Raw genomic sequence first — 16,050 nt, 5'->3', positions numbered from 1 at the left:
CCTCTGGAAGCCGAGTGGCAGTGACCTGCTGGTCTCCCCCCTCGGAGTGCAGATTTTCAGTGTTGGCCATCTGGGATGTGTCCCTGAGAGCACTGGTGAGAGAGCCCTAGCATATGTGACCGGCATGTTAATACCTCCAGTGATGGGGAGACGGGCCCCGCAGGTCGGCCTCCTACGTTCTAATGGACTTCCTTTCCCAAAGAAATGTGCATGCTGGGAAGAAGGGGAAAACACTCTTTCCTTAATTTTCTTTTGCTTTGTGAAAGAACCAATTGTCCATGAAATCAAATAAAGGTGAAATACATATTAAAACACTGTGGGCTTGCTAAAATCAGTTAGATGAAAAAACAAAGCTTCAAAGAAACGCCAGTCCATGCCTCTGAGATTTATAATCATATTACATTGCTTGTAGTTCAGTAACAACAACAACAACAACAACAACAAAAATAAGTGTGTGTGTTTAAAATATGACTCTGGGCAGCGTAGCAAAGTGTAAAACACTCTCCTCCAGACACGAGGTGGCCAGATTCCAGTCTGCACCCACCCAGCTCCACAACAAGGGTCATATCCCCTCAAAGACCTGGTCTTCCCGTCCATAGGATGAAGATGTGGAACTAGACACACTCTGGAGATCAGCCCAGGCTGACATGTTTTTTTTGTTTTGTTCCCATTATCGTTTGAGAATGTTCCACAGGGTTTTCTCTCTTGAATACCGAGATGATGCATGAAGCCACCTGAAAGTATTACAAGCCCCCCTGACTCCTTCCTCCTTTGGGTCACGATGCCTCTCAGTTGCATCAGGGAATACATTGACCCAGGCCTGCTGACATGCATGCAGCTAGGGAAGAGGGACACCCATCAGGTGTCCAGGGCTAGCTCTCATCTCGTCCTCAGAGATGAAGACTATGAGCCCCCTTGGCTAGGGGAAGATGGCTGTCCAGATAGAGCCAAATTGCATGTGGATTGAATAATGGATGGATGCTAACTTTGCTGATGTCAGGAGGTCCATTCAGTACTGCCCTGGGTGAGCCGCACCCTAACGGATACTGGCTCTGTGGGCACAGACTCAGAACTACCTCCCCTTGGCCTTGGCAGCCTTCCCTTGAGAGGGAGATTGAGCAGCACAGGATGCCAATTCCGTCCTCTCCATGGGACCCTCCAAATCTTGTTTGGTTTTCTCCTGAGCTCTACTTACATCAACCCCTGGGTTAGCATGCCATCGCTGCTCCCACAAATTAGCACAAACTTACCAGCTTGCAAGAACACAAATTATAATTTATTACCTTATGATTCTGGAAGTCAGAGGCCCAAAAATGGTCCTCACTAGGCTAAAATCAAACTGTCACAGGTTGTATGCCTCCTGAAGACTTCAGGTAAGATTCAGTTTCCTAGCATTTCCTAGCTTCTAGAAGCCACCTTCTTCCTTGGCTCCTGGCCTTTCTCCACACATTCAGGCCAGCAGTCACATCACTCTGACCTCTGCTTTGTTACATCGTCACATCTCCTTCTTGGATTCTGACCCTCCTGTCTCCCTCATGTAAGGACCCCTGTGATGGCACTGGGCCCACCTGGATTATCCAGGATACTTCTCCATTTCGCATCTGCAGAGTCCCTTGTGCCATGCAAGGTAATATTTGCACACGTTCCAAGGATTAGAACATGATATCTCTGTGGGGGCTACAGTTCTGCTAACTACACCCCCGATCCCATCTTCCCTCTTTATCCTTGCTCCTCAGTCCTGAATCTTTTACTGTTCTTAGTCGTTTATGGTTAAAAAAAAATTATTGGGGTCTTGTAGTCTTCCAAAAGCTCCAGCGCTCTGGTTTTTGAAACTCCAAAAGCACGTTTCTCTCCTTTTCTGCTCTAAAGCCCTTCCCTGAGGCTACAGATGTCTCGTGGCCTAAGTTTAACAGAACGACAGGCCATGGGATAAAAAATCAGTAGCAAAGGCAGAAAAGATGTTGATAGATGTGTCACCATATGACCCCGGTGAGGGGACATCCGTCAATCTGACTCCACAGTCAGTCTCCAAAAGTTCGTGCTGACAGTTGCTGCAGGAGTCCAGGGTGGCTAAGTCAGAGCCAGGCAAGCATCCTTTTGTTTGCAGACTTTTTGAATATCTACAAAGCATGCGGCATGGTCTCAGGTGAGACAGAATTGGTACCGTCAGAAACACCCTAGGCTGTCCCACCCACCCGCATGGCTGAAACAAAGAAAATAGAAGCTACAGTTGTGGGTGAGGACCCAGGACAGCCAGGGCCCTCCCACTACTGTGGGAAACGTGTGTGCATTTGCACAACCACCACCAAAGGAAAAGATCAGGGTCAGGATCTTCTAGGGTGAACATGCACACACCCTAGCACCTGGCATCTTCATGGAAATGTGTACCTGTGAGCACCAAACGATGCATACTACAATGTTCATGGTGGCACTGTTCCTGATGGTCCCACCAGAAGGCCCAAATGTCTACTGCACTGCAAAGGCAAGAATACAGGGGTGTGTGGTCACACAGTGGGATACTATACAGCAAAACTGTCTCAGGCCGTTCAGGCTGACAAAACACCATAGACTGGGGGGCTTCAGCAACAAACATTTACTTCTCACAGCTCTGGAGGCTGGGAATCCAAGGGTTAGGCACAGCAGCTTCATTGTCCGATAAGAGCTCATTTTCTGGTTCACAGACAGCTATCTTCCTCTGTGTCCTCACAGGGCAGAGGGATGGCAGGAGCGATCTATGGGGATTTATTTATTTATTTACTTATTTATTTAATTTTTTTAGAAAATATTTTATTTATTTATCCATGAGAGACACAGAGAGCAGAGAGAGACAGAGAGAGAGGTAGAGACATAGGCAGAGGGAGAAGCAGGCTCCCTGCAAGGAGCCCATTGTGGGACTCGATTCCAGGACCCCGGGATCATGCCCTGAGCCAAAGGCAGACGCTCAACCGCTGAGCCACCCAGGTGTCCCTCTGGGGTCCCTTTTATGAGGGTGCTAATCCCATTCACCAGGGCTCCACCCTCATGACCTAATCGCCTCCTAAAGACTCTACTTCCACATGCCATCCTATTGGGGGTTAGAATTTCAACATATGAATTTGACGGGGGCACATTCGGTCCATAGCAAAGAAGACATAAAATAAAATACCGTAAGATTATCATCAGTAAATCTCATAAATAAACTTGTGCAAAAGACAGTAGTCACAAAAGAGGACACAGTCCCTATTCTGTTTATATACATGTCAATATCAAGCAGGAAACATCTTCTGGTGCCTTAGAGCTGACACCGCCACTGAGGTCCTGCTTTCTTCCTTGGACGTGGGCGGGCTTGGGTAAGAGGAGCTTCGAGACCTCTGAGCCTGGCACTTGTTCACAGGACACCCGTCTTTGGAGTCCTGAACAGCTATGTAAGGAATTGGCTAGTCTGAATCTGCTGGGCTGGGGAAACCACACAAACAAAGATGTCAGGGGAGCCCAGCTGTTTGAGTCTTCCCAGGCCGGACGCCAGGCACGTAAGTGAGTCTCTAACTGACTCCGGCCCCCTGGCCTCTGAGCGGCCCCCGCTGAGACTCAGTAGAGCAGAGACAAGCTGTCCCATTTCTGCCCAGATTGCAGAATTGTGAACAAAATAAAATAAAGCAAACAAACAATAGGCAAAACTACCACTGCGATGTTAGAAGCAGGGAAAGGGGTTACATTTGGAAGGGTGGTGACTGGAAGCAGGGGTAGGAAGGATCTGGGGGCTGGTTACACAAGTGTGTCATTTGTGGAGGTTGGCTGAGCTGTACACCGTTATTTTGTGCATTCTCTCTCCCTATATCCATGTAGATATATAGATATGTATGTACCGTAAATGTTACACTTCAATAAAGTGAGAAAAATACACTAGACAGAGGAAGAGGAGTTCTAGTCCAGGTATAGCCCAGTCTTTGATTTAGACCAAGGACTTTTGATCTGTGTTCCTTGTGTTACCAAGAAATAGAAATTCACTTGCAACTGCCTTAAGCAGAAAAAAAAAAAAAAAAAAAAAAAAGGTTCCTTGGGCTCTCTTGTAAATGAAAAGGTCAAGCCTCAGGCATGGCTGGATCCAGAGGTTCAAACAACATGCCCAAGGCTAGATTTCTTATATTCTCTTTCTCTGTTGCTTGGTACTGCTTACACTGAGTTGTTGTGACTCTAAACTGACTTTCCCTGTGGGTTTTCCATCCTCATAGCTCACAGTCAGCATGTCCAGGAGTCATATCTGTTTTCACCGACCCCAAGTGAATCATGTGTACATTCTTGAACCAATTGTTCAAAATTGGGAGATGGAATATTCCGATTGGCCAGGCCAGTGTCATATGTCTACTCCTGGAATCAGGGATGGGTCACTTATACCCTAATCACATCACTGTGACAGGGGGAGCATGTTTCCCCAAGGGGAGTTAAGGTACTCTTCCTGAAAGGGGAACTATAAGCTCAAAAGGCAAACAAATAGAGATCCATGACATACATTCTGAGCCTTGGTGTCTCTACTGTAAACTGGGTTGAATGCTGATCTCTAAGACCCCCTCTGACACTAAGATTGCATGATTTTGAAACTGAAGCTGAAGGCTTTCTCTTTTTTTAAAAAATATTTTATTTATTTTTTCATAAGAGACACACAGAGAGAGGCAGAGACACAGGCAGAGGGAGAAGCAGGCTCCATCCTGGGAGCCTGACATGGGACTCAATCCTGGGTCTCCAGGATCATGCCCTGGGCTGAAGGCAACACTAAACCGCTGAGCCACCCGGGCTTTCTTGATGCAAGGCATTGGTGTGGTTTATGGAACTGACCCATGCAGTTCAGACTTACCCTGGTCTTTGACTTCCAGTAATGTATCTCATTGGTTCAAGAGAGAAAGACAAAAGAAATATGTTATCTATCTATCCATCTATCCATCCATCCATCATCTATATATCCATCCATCCACCATCCATCATCTATCTACCTACCTACCTACCTACCTACCCACCTACCTACCTACCTACCTAGAGAGAGAATAACTTTCACATGCTATCTTCCATATTCTTCACACCTTCTATTTTAAAGATGACGTTAAATGAGGCTCAGAGAAGTTAAGTGACTTGCCCCAAACCACACAGTTGCTGTCAGACCAGCAGCAGATTTAAATCCTGCTCTTTCAAACAATATCAGGCTTTCTGGATCTTGACTTGGCACAATTGACCTTGGGGGCCAAATAATTCCATGTGTGGACGGCTGTCCTCTGCCCTGCAGGGTGCTCAGCAGAAGCTCTGGCCCCTCCTCACGAGATGCCAAGAACATTCCCCACCCCAGGCTGTGACAATGAAAAACAATGAAAAACAGACATTGTCAAACTTTCCCTGAGGGACAAAGTCACCCTGGCTGAGAACCACTGCTACAAATGAATGATGGAAACCAAGGCTTTGTCTCTTACCAGCCGAATGGCTGTTGGGTCAATAGTTCATCTCCCTGAACTCTAGTTTCCTTATCTGTAAAATGGGATCAAAACCCTAACGCTCCCCTCTGTGACACAGGCAGGACATTTAGCCTCTGCCTGGTAGCCCATAAATGGTGACCAAGGCAGTCTCTCTCACCAACTTGGATATAATCTTACAGAGAGAAGGTTTTTTTTTTTTTTTTTTTTTTTTGGCACATTATAGACACTGAATTGCAAATGAGGACAGGCATTTGAGGCTGCTCTGCTTGCCTAATTAGTACAACTCCATTGACAGCCCTGGCTCCTTCAAAGGACGCTCCTTGGGACGTGGGCCCTCTGCAGAGCTGGCTGGGAACTTGGAACAGAGTCAGATGTCCAACATCAAACGTTCTGAAGCTCAGAAATGAGGCCGTGTTCTCCAATAGGGAGCTGTCTCTGTAAACGTTCCCATGCTTATTAAATTCCTGCGGTGGTCACTGTAATTGGGCCCGCCTCCCTCACTTGGCTAACCCTGGCTGCACAGGCCAGCACTGGGTTTGTCTCCAAAGCAGAAATCCCAACCAGGAGTGCCCGCATCCGTCTTTCTCAGGTCCCGGAGGAGGACGTCTCCTGTGTGCTCGCCTGCCTTTCCCATCCCTAAGCCAGCTTCATCGACAGCCACAGCTCCTGCCCGAAGGTGCTGGAATGAAGCCGCCCTCCCTGACTGCACATCTTCTGTCCCTCCCTGTCCACCTCCGTGTCCCCTGTGCCCAGCACCTGACCTGACACAGAGTAGCAGATCAGCAAGTGCTGAATGAACCAGTGACTGAATGGTGCTGAGTCTCACCCCCTGACCTCACAATACCCATCAGATGCTGGATCTAGGACCCCAGATACAAAGCCTGGGGACCCAGGTGGCCTCTGCTTCTCCTGAGCTCCCCACCTCATCAGAGGTCACAATTTGATGGTCTGCATGCGACTGCAATTTATCTAGCCAGACTGATGTTTTGAGGAACAGGTCATTGGACTATTTGGGGGTAGGGCTCACATTCCCCAGTTTGTTCTAGTCTCGGTCACTGCAGAGCCACACCTCCAATCATTTTTGCTTCCTGCCAGCAAGGAAGGAAGCAAAAATGATGCCTTAGGCTCCAGGCATCTGAGTTGGGATCTGTGACAGGACAAGATCTCCTCACAGGTAAGGAGGTCCTATTGGACTGTTCTACCTACAATCCAGGTCCCTGAGCCTGGTCCTAGTGTCCACATGGATCTCAGTCCAGCCAGAGTCCAAGGCCACTGTACTGTGGCTATATACAGTGGGCAAGTGTACAACATATACATCGTTTCCTGTCCAGGGTTTCCCACTGCCCTCCTATCCCACCTCCACCTTTCTTCCAGCTGATGATCAACAAGGACTGAAGAGAGACAAGTGAACCTGATCATAAGGGTCCCATAGCAGCTTTCCCTTCACTCTTGACCTTGACTCTGATTCTTCCAAATAGCATGGTCTGAGAGCAGATCTCCCAGAACTATGGAAACTGGCTTCTAGGGTGAGTACCTGACTTCCTCCAGAGGCACAAATACGGCAGTCCTTGAATGATCGGAGGACCCGGTAAGGAGAAGGTGCAAAATGAACTCAGGAATGATTTTTTTCCTTGGGACTCAGTACCTTCCCCCTCTCCCTAGCGGTCCCACTGAAATTCACTTCCAAGCTGGTCACAGAAGGTCATACTCCAGGGAGACCTGAATAATGTCAGGATCACGGTGGGTCAGGAGCAGGGTTGGGACGCCAATGCCACCAGCCATGTGGGGAGGGCATGTGTACGTGCCAAAGACGTTCGGGGCAAACGCTTGGAACCCTTTTCATTTTAAACACTAGAAAGCTCTTTGCACCACATTTTGGGGGGGGGGCTCATTACATCCAACCAACAATAAGATGTGGAAATTCCTTGAGAACAAATTTCCCAGAGTGAAAATGGTTATTGCTCAGGCACAAGGTAAATGCTGCAAAAATCCCATTTTAATGAACTTGAAGGAATGCCAGAATTTCTGTGTCAATGGGAGGGTTATGTCTGTGGAAACAGTGCCCAATATGCATGCAAGGCTTGCTTGATACTCAGGAGGCTGGTTTCTTAGGATAATAAAGAAATGGTATTTGGAAGGCACTCCACTCCAATATTCTTATTTTAGAGGTTGGGAGACAAGACACAAGGGACAGAATCTCGGCACAGATGCTGGAAGGAGTTAGGAAACCTGACTCTGATATGTTGCTCTGTAACCTTGGGAAAATAATATCCTCTGACCATAACTCAGTTTCTCCATCTGCAAAATGAAAAGATTGGAATTTCCCCAAATTGGAATTGGAAGGCTGGAGTAATTTCTAAAGCCAAGTGATCATGTCTATTTAGAAATCCTTGGCTGCTAATGATCTGACCCAGTGCGGTGTCACATTTAAAGGTACAAAGCCTTGAAAAAGAACTGCAGCCTTTGCTCATGCATCATTTGATATTTAATGAATCTTTGTATCCACCCTGCTTTGTCATTAACATCTCCCTTCCCCAATATACACTCCAGGGCACTGAGATTCCAGTTTATCTTTAAATAACTTACCCTGCTTTTGTGACTAACAGAAAGCCATTTACAGCACTAGAAACAGTTTAGAAGTGTATTCTTTTACATAGAAAAAAAATCCAGATATCAGTAGTTCGTGGTTGATTTGCTGGTTTCTGGAATCATTCGGGATTGTCAGTTTTCTATTCGCGGTCACCGTCACAGTGTTCTAGTCACATTCTACTCAAAGTCCCATCATGGCTGCTGGAGCTCCAGCCCTCGTGGCACATTCCAAGCAAGATGAAAAAGAGCAAGAGGCAAACATCTCTTCCTCCCGAGTAAGTCCCTGTTAAAGAGGTTTCTGGGAAGCTGCACTCAGTAATTTCCACTAGCAGCTCATTGGCCAAGGATCATTACAAAGGGAGGCTTAGAAAAGCAGTATTTTCACTGGGCACATGGTCACACCCTACTTAAAGTAGGGGCTCACAATGAGAGCAAGAGGAGAGAACTGATGCTGTAGGCAACCTCTGCTACATTGCACGCCCCCTCATCTAACTAAGGAGCTTGGCCATCTTGGTCCTTCCATGTTTCTGCCCTTCCGTGCTGGGCACAGCCCACAAGACCTGGATCTCCCCGCCATCCCCACCTCAGAAGTGTCAATCTCCTGTTCTGACAATCTTTCCCTTGTGAACTCCAGCACCACGGTTCAGGGGCGCTGCCCTACTTGGACAGAATCTTGTTCCTGGTTGCCTAGCACCCCCTACCCCAATTTTCTCTCGTACCAGAGACTGATCTGTAAGCCACCTTTCATTGTAAGTTCAGTTTACGTCCCCTAAAATGCTGTTTGGACCCTGGCTACAGTCCATTATGAATAATCCGAGTCCTGCTCTGTGAATGGCTACTGGTTTAGAATTCTGGATTCTTATATATATTTTTAAAATATTTATTTATTCATGAGAAACACAGAGAGAGAGGTAGAGACACAGGCAGAGGGCGAAGCCCATGGGGAAGCCCGATGTGGGACTTGATCCCAGGACCTCGGGATCACGACCTGAGCCGAGGGCAGATGCTCAACCACTGAGCCACCCAGGCATCCCTAGAATTCTGGATTCTTTGTTGCCTCTGTAACCTGGCTCACACCTGGCTCTCCTTCCCTGGACCTTGCTTCCTGAGCCCCAGCTCAGAGGCTCCCAATGCAGATTGGGCTCTTCTTGACAAATGAACTATGCTTTTACTAACCCTAGGCAGGGCTGGGTCTCATAGATAAATGGCATTTTCTCCTCCACAGATCAAAATCAATAGTGATGCACTAGATAATATAGTTTCACATGAACAATGTCTTTGAGATTGGCTAGGAAACATGTAAAAAGATGTCCCTCCTCTCAGTAATCATGAAAATGCAAAATACAACATCACAGAAACAACCACTTTACAAACTTGCAATTGCAAAACATCAAAAGGTCCAACAATATTAAGTATCGGTAAGGATGTTGAGAAACTCAGCATCTTGCCCACAGCAGGTGCAACTGTAAATTTGAACAACAACTTTGGTAGGCAATTTGGAAATGCATAGTAAAGATGGGAATACGCCATGGCCATGCAATTTCACTCCCAGGTTTATACTTTAAAGAAACTCCTGGGACGCCTGGGTGATTCAGTGGTTGAGTGTGTCTGCCTTCAGCCCACAGGGAGTGATCCTGTAGTCCCGGGATCGAGTCCCACATTAGGCTCCCTGCATGGAGCCTGTTTCTCCCTCTGCCTATGTCTCTGCCTCTCTCTGTGTGTCTCTCATGAATGAATAGATAAAATCTTAGAAAAAAAAAAACTCTCATATGGATGACATACGGATGTTTGTTGCAATGTTTGCATGGGGATTGCTCTGGGTGCGGAATTGGCTCCCTTAGTGTCTGAAGCACAGAGCACAGACCCCAGTGAATTCTCCAGGTACACTCTATATCTTTCACTAAGGGGATTAATGATTACGGTGATTTCCTGGTGAAGGAAGCATGTGGCTGGAACAGAGACTGCAGAGCATCCCAAAGAAGGGCACCTGCCAGCTTCTGTGTGATTCCTGAGATAGGAAGCTTAAGGGATCCTGGAATGGGTCTCTGTTTTTTATCTAGGCTTTATTAGTCACTTCCAAGAGAACTCATGCACCTGGCTAGTGACTGGATAGTCCCAGAGACGGTCCAGGGCAATTAGACAAGGAGGCAGTGCATAGCAGCAAGTGAAGAGACTGGGGGTAGGGGGGCATGTAGTGGTTCTTGGAGACACTCAGACCATAGCATGCTGATTCTGAGCAGTGACTGGGACAAAGAAAACAAAACCCCATCTTCGGATGACAGGAGCTCAGGAAAATAGCAAGGCCAAGATATAAATGGGACTGTGGCTTCAGGGTCAGTCTTTGGTCCCAGGAGGAGCAAGGATTGCATAAAAATCATAAATTGTTTTCACCTTTATAATAGCTAAGCCCTACTAGGCATTTACTTTGTGTCAGGAACTGTCTAAAGTGCTTTGTCTACTGATATTACTGATTGCACACATATTCAATCCCAACTTGGGCCTTATTAACAGGTCTGTGATTTTGTTCGGAATAGGCAATGTACACAGAAAAAAATATTCCCAGGATTTCCTGTGGCTAAAGAGGCCACGTGATACAGTCCAACCAATGAGATGAGGAGGGAGGTCCACTTGATGGTGCCTCCAGGAAAGCTGGTCTTTTGCCCTTCCCTCTATCTGCCTGGAATGTGGATATAATGGTCAGGATGCAGCAGTCATCTTGTGATCAGGAGGGAAAGAAACTCATGCCAAGAACGGCAGTGCAGGAAAAATAAAAGAACTTGAGCCTTACAGGTTGATGGTGTCATGTACTGCCTACCTCTGTGTTTCTTATTTAATCAGAAAAATCTACCTTTTTTGGTAAGGCCCCTGTATCACCAGATAAACACATATCTAAAGACATACATGATCTCATGTCATCCTCACAGCAAACTTGTGAGATAGGTACTCTCACAGTTACCATTTTATAGATGAGGACAATAAAGCTCAGAGCGGTTAAACTGGCTGGTAGAAGGATCATGGCTGGACATTTCTGTCTCATTCTTAGTTCTTCTATATTACTTGGCTCCTCTGCCTCTTCACCCTACACTGAGATGGGGTTTAATCTAATTCTCATGGGCTGGGTCAACAGATAGCCTATGGGCAAAGTAATGAGGGGAAGAAGGCTAGAGGTTACATAGACATTCTCGATTCCATCCTGAGAGGCATGAAAACTGACATTGGAAGTCCCACTTATTACTTCTTTCCATGGTTAGCACCTGCTAGGTAGCAGATGCCCTCAGGGAGTCCAGGAGTGGGGACGCTTGGTGGGGGGCTCCAGGTAAGAAGCATCCACTCATCCCTTCAGCTGCACAGAATGAGCAAATGAGCAGCCATCAAGCAGCAGCTATTGAACTCAGGACACCAATGAATCAAGAATGAGAATAAAGAGAGGGTCCAGAGTGGAGGACAAATCAGACTCTCTCGGGCAAGCAGCTGGAGCAAATGTTTCTCAATAATCCATGAGCAATTATCCGGAGAGGCTGATTATTAAGAAAACCTCCATGGGAGTGGTGGATAGAACATGTGTTTCTGCCTCTCACTCCATTCACCCCAGAGAAACGAGGACACCATACCCAGAGGCCATGGGGCAACAGACTCAGCCATGATTGGGTACCTCACACAAGGGTAGAGGGGGAGATACCTCTGAGTTTTGAATCCTGGGGTCCTCACTTAATAGCATTCTGACTTATAAAGGAGTCATTTAACATGTCCAATTACTGGTTATTGACTTACATGTCTTCCTGAGGATGGGAAAATAATATGTGGCCATCCCTGGCACGTGTTGGGTGCCCAGATTGTAAAAGTGCTTCTGCTTTCTTCCTGTGTGTGAGCCTGAAACATGAAAGGAGATGCTTCCTTGTTCCTTCTTTCCCAAAAGATCCACGTGGCTCCCCCAGAACACACACCAGAGCCTGCCATTTGTGCCAGACATTCAGTGCTTTACAGTCGTCATGGTTTTAAATGTTCCCATAAGCCCTTTGAAGGAGGGATGAAAAGGAAGCCACGGTTCAGGGAAGTTGGAAGTAATTTGTCCTTTGGCACAAGGCTCGTAGGTGGTAGAGCTGGATTTGGATTCCAGTGCTTGACCTTTAACCACCACGATGTTCTTCTTCCCATCAGGAACCCAGAAACTGAGCATCAAATCCAATTTGGACACCTAGACTCTAGCACTTCATTGATCAAACGTAGAGTGAACACACGCTGGATGGGGTGTCAGGGTCTATGAAGAGATGGCCAGGCAGCGGGAACGCTGCTGGGATGGGCTCTGTGTCTCCTGGAGTCATGTTTTTCCCCCCTACCCCTTCCCCTACCACCTCTTTCCTGTCTTCCTGCCTTTCCTCTTTCTCTCCTCAATTCTGCCTCTCTCTCTCTCTCTCTCTCTCTCTCTCTCTCTCTCTCTCCCAAAAATACTTAGGAGCATTTTCTGCTTGGTACTAAAGTCCTGTTTGTGGTACTGGAAGACTCACAGCAATGAAGAAGGTGTTTCATACAATTTAAAGATTCTTTTGATGGCCGGGCACAGCACACTGGCACTTGGCGAGATGAAAGGCAGAGGTCTTTCTTACAGCTCCATGGGAGACAAGTCTGCCAGGCAGGACGACGTGGAGATGCATGGGGACAGGGGAACAGCAAGCCAGAGCGACAGGGGAAGCAGCTTGAGTCTGGCAGGTGGGGTGGGACGAGCTCCGTTTCTTGGGCTCCCTGGGGGTTTTGGTGGGCTCTGGGAAACAGGGGCTGTCCCTAGCTGCCCAGAGCCTGGCCCCAGGGCAATTAGGATGGGTGCCTAGAGCATCTGTCTTTTAAGGGAAGTGTTGAAGTCTGAACTTAATTAGCTGCTTAAGAATGACTGGCCACTGGGTGAGGGCCAAAACCGGGTGAAGAAAGCACAGTGAAAAGCTATATTGCAGGTACCGTCCCTGCCTATAACAAACTTACTACCTAGTGGCAAATGCTAACAGCAAAAGCCATCACCTCCTAGAGACAGGCTAGCCTAGTGCTTCATAAATCAGGTCCTAAAACCAGTTCTACCCCCGGCCAACCCCTGTTCCTCTGAACGTGTGCTGTGTGAGCTTATCCAAGACACTCAGCCTGTCTGCATCTCAGCTTTGCCTTCTGAGCATTGAATGGGTGGACGGGGATGATAGAATGGTCCCTGTCTCATAGGGTAGGTGTAAGGAGGGAACGAATTAATGTAATAAAGCACTTAGAAGAATTCCCAGCAAAAGGCAAAGACTCGGTAAGTGCGAGTTGCTCGCTCGCATAAGTATGATTGCCACATGGTAACCAACCTGTAATGCGTGTTCTAACAGAAACACTCACTGAAGGCTAAACCAGCAAAGAGTGAAGGCAAAGAGTGACATTCAGAGTGAGCAGGCTGCAACGACGGGTCCGTCTGTCCCAAGTCCTGGCCGAGCTGGCCAGAGTGGGTCCTGCCAGCTAAAGACCCAGCGGTGGAGCAGACTGGTCCTCAGGGCCACGTGGAACCAGTCCTTGGAAATCCATGACCGCTGGCAGGGGAGGATGGACTAGAGCCCCCATCTAACTCCACCTGGGGAAGGTGGGGACCCCCTGAAGACCTGGGAGAGGGGTTTGGGAGGACGAGATGCTCACACACGGACAACACGGAGCTTTATGCAGAGGCAGCTTGAACGGTTTCTTTTATGGAGTCATCCGTGGGCTACTGAAAGCCCCCTCAAGCCACATTGCTTGAAAATCCACACGAGCATCTCTACTTAATTACTTTTGTTGGCAGGTGCATTTTCTCAGAATTAAGGCATTATGTCCCCCAAGAGGGATTACATAATAACTCCTGGAGGATGAACTACACGGATTAAAGGGGATTGTTAAGATCCAAGTGTAGTCCCAAGTTGCCATTGTTCTGTGGAGGAAAATATGATCACCCAGGACATAGACCATTAGAGAAAAGTTAGGTGACATCTAAGCAGAACCCAAGTGCATATCCCTCCCACTGACTCTTGGCAACACCCAGCGGATCTTCGTGGATATTCATACATGTTGTCTAAGGTGTGGATGATACGTTGACCCGGCATGCTTTTTGTCCAAATTTCCCGGGACAGTCTTAAGAAGTTCTTTCATTAATTCACTGATGGGTTATTTTAGTCAATAAACACCTACGAAGAATTGTATTGTGCGTGATAGACCCTCAAGACACCACAATAATCAGAGCCCCGACAACAGAGACTTCCTAGCGTGGAAGGGCAGACAGACATGACACAAAGAGGCACGTGGTTGAGTGCACACAGCATAAGGGTTAGCTTCAGGTAAGAGTGGATCAATGTGGGCTTGGTCCTTCTGTATCTCCATGTCTTACTGTGCTTTCCTGTGACCAGCTCTACTCTTAGCCACTTTATGATCATGCAGTGTCCCCCGGTAGCTTCTGGCTGACACGGATCTACCTGGTTTAGCCATTCCCATGGAGTGTCTCTCCCCGTTCCTGTAAAAGGCTGACTGTCCTTGGATGGACTCCATCGAGGGGTGGAGTGGAGGGTGACACTGGCTGCTTGGGCTCGTTCTGCATTACACGGCCTCCCCAAGAGCTCAGAAAGAAGGGGTATGGTCAGTCCCACTTATACTGCTGGATACAATGTGTTTAGAACTGGGTGGCTGGCTGATTCTGTCCATTAAGTGTCTGCCTTTGGCTCAGGTGATGACCTCAGGGTCCTGGGATGGAGCCCCAAGTCGGGTTCCTTGCTCAGACCTCTGCCTCTCCCTCTTGCTCTGCCTCTCTCCTGCAAGGGCTCAGTCTCACTATCAAATAAATAAATAAAATCTTTAAAAAATAAATAAAAAATAAAATAAAAGCTGGTTCCCTAAAAAAGTGGGGCACAACTCCCAGCTTGCCATGCAAAGATATCTTACATTAACAGGTACAGGGAAGACCTTCTGGGGAATGGCCATGGGGTCCTTTGTGAGTGCCTGGCTCCTGCCTGCCATTTTTTTAATCTTGTCATCCTCATTGGCCAACTCTACAAGTGGCTCTTCCTCATCTCTGTCTGACACCTGTCACCCCTCCTCCCAGCCTGACCCACTTGTTGGGATTCAAGCTTGTGACACCGATCGAGTCTTGCTCCTATTAACACCTGTGCAACCATTCTAATGCAATGCTGAGTGGATCCAGGGTGACACCAGGACAGTTCCCAGTGGTGTGAGCAATGGTTTGACATTACTGGGAGTCATCCCATCACACAACGTTGCTTGGGGTAAAAACAGCAGGAATGTAAAGGTGATTAGTTTCTTAATCTTTTTTTTTTTTTTTTTTTTTTTTTAGTTTCTTAATCTTTTCAACAAAAATTCATGGATCTCTATTCCCTTTTCCAGAAAAAAAAAACATGGTGCCATGTTATGTGCCAACTTCTATATCCCCAAACAGCATCCTTTGGAGCAACTCTAAATACTGTAACTGGGCAGACCGGGTGGCTCAGCGGTTTAGCGCCACTTTCAGCCCAGGGCGTGATCCTGAAGTCCCAGGATCGAGTACCGCGTCAGGCTCCTGCATGGAGTCTGCTTCTCCCTCTGCCTGTGTCTCTGCCTCTCTCTCTCTCTCTCTCTTTCTCTCTCTATGTATGTCTCTCATAAATGAATAAATAAAATCTTTTAAAAAAAGAATACTGTAAATAATACAGCACATATAGAATGGATCAAGTGCATTAAATAAAAAAATATTTAATTATTCATGACACATGTTAAGGAATGGTAGGGAGGGGGAGGCTTTACTCAAGACCACCGCCAAAGGCAGAGGGACCACTGCATGGGGCTTTGCAGTGTGGGGAGAGATTGGACTCAACTCCAAATACGACCAGGAAAAGGAGGGATGTAGAGACAAGGAGCAGGGTGGGGTCAGTGGTAACCAAATTACATCAAGGGAAAGGGGACTGGGGTCTGGTTACATGACTTCACAGGGTTCTTGCTGACAGCAGCCCAGGCTGGTCAGATGTCACCGGGGGATGAGGTGGAGGGCAAGGAG

The 16,050-nt window shown here is 47.3% G+C and overlaps 1 long non-coding RNA gene across 2 annotated transcripts; it reads left to right on the top strand.

The window, feature by feature from the left end:
- The first annotated feature begins 821 nt into the window (after positions 1 to 821).
- Positions 822 to 15,649, top strand: LOC144319249 (uncharacterized). 2 transcript variants are annotated; one of them, XR_013385134.1, is made up of 5 exons: positions 822 to 1,627; positions 6,813 to 6,964; positions 12,186 to 12,734; positions 13,376 to 15,309; positions 15,405 to 15,649. It is a non-coding gene; the product is annotated as an uncharacterized LOC144319249 (long non-coding RNA). The 2 variants fall into 2 exon arrangements; XR_013385133.1 differs by lacking the exon at positions 822 to 1,627 and adding an exon at positions 4,974 to 6,612.
- Positions 15,650 to 16,050: the final 401 nt, after the last annotated feature.

The sequence above is a fragment of the Canis aureus genome, chromosome 8, assembly GCF_053574225.1.
Source record: "Canis aureus isolate CA01 chromosome 8, VMU_Caureus_v.1.0, whole genome shotgun sequence".
Lineage (NCBI taxonomy): Eukaryota > Metazoa > Chordata > Mammalia > Carnivora > Canidae > Canis > Canis aureus.
Note: the sequence above shows the minus strand (reverse complement) of the source record. Positions and strands in the feature narration are given on the sequence as shown.